At 38.3% G+C, this 1165-nt stretch overlaps 1 non-coding gene across 1 annotated transcript; it reads left to right on the plus strand.

Annotated features, from left to right (window-relative positions):
• Positions 1-469: 469 nt before the first annotated feature.
• Positions 470-576, plus strand: LOC128291932 (small nucleolar RNA R71). Its single transcript, XR_008281916.1, has one exon. It is a non-coding gene; the product is annotated as a small nucleolar RNA R71 (small nucleolar RNA).
• Positions 577-1165: the final 589 nt, after the last annotated feature.

The following is a 1165-nucleotide window of genomic DNA, read 5'->3' on the forward strand; positions in this document are numbered from 1 at the left end:
TTGACCTTCCCAACAAAAATTTGGGTGGTTCCTCCAACTTGCATTATAGGTATTACGGTATGGGTTATTTTGAGATCTAAAGTTATTATTACCTATATAGTTGACTTGTTCTTCTTAAGTCGTAGGATTGAAGGATTGGTATTCTGTACGCACACCTCTTCCGCTTGAGTCACACCTCATTATTGGATGTACCTGCATAGAACCAAGAAAACTATCAATCTTTTTATTGAGAAGTTCTACCTGATAAGAGAGCATGGTGACTGAATCAATGTTATAAACGCATGCTGTTTTTGTTGGCTTAGTCCTCATGACTTGCCACTGATAGTTGTTCAGTGGCATCTCCTCTATGAATTCGTAGGCATCTTCTGGTGTTTTATTGTTAATAGTTTCGCCAATAGCAGCGTCAATCATTTATCTTGTCGAGGGATTCACACCATTGTAGAACGTTTGAACTTGCAACCATAGAGGTAACCCATGGTGAGGGCACCTTCTCAATAGATCCTTGTATCTCTCCCATGTATCGCAAAGTGTTTCTAAGTCCATCTGCACAAAAGAAGAGATATCATTGCGTAATTTAGCCGTTTTAGCCGGTGGAAAATATTTTATTAAAAATTTCTCGGTTATTTGCTCCCAAGTAGTGATAGACCCTCGTGGTAACGAGTTTAACCACTGTTTAGCTTTATTTCTCAGTGAGAAGGGAAATAACCGAAGACGGATGGGATTATCAGAAACGCCATTGATTTTGAATGTATTGCAAAATTCCAGGAAATTTGCTAAGTGAGTGTTGGGATCTTTATCCTGCAAGCCATCAAACTGAACAAACTGTTGTATCATCTGAATAGTGTTAGGTTTTAATTCAAAATTATTCACAGCAATAGCAGGTCTAACTATACTTGATTCAGTTCCTGTTAAAGAGGGTTTAGCATAGTCATACATAGTACGTGGAGCAGGATTTTGGTTAGCTGCGATTGCAGGAGGCAGCTGATTGTCTTGGTTTTCAGCCATATCGTCGGTTGGAGGTTGAGTATTATCTTCTTGTTCGTTTTCTGTGTATCATAAACTACGCCTTATTTCTCTTTTATTTCTATGAACTGTTCGATCGATTTCTTCTCAAAAAGTAAAGGTCCTGACGGGTTTCTTCTAGTCATAAACTATAAAAAATGCC

This window comes from Gossypium arboreum, chromosome 4 (assembly GCF_025698485.1).
Source record: "Gossypium arboreum isolate Shixiya-1 chromosome 4, ASM2569848v2, whole genome shotgun sequence".
Lineage (NCBI taxonomy): Eukaryota > Viridiplantae > Streptophyta > Magnoliopsida > Malvales > Malvaceae > Gossypium > Gossypium arboreum.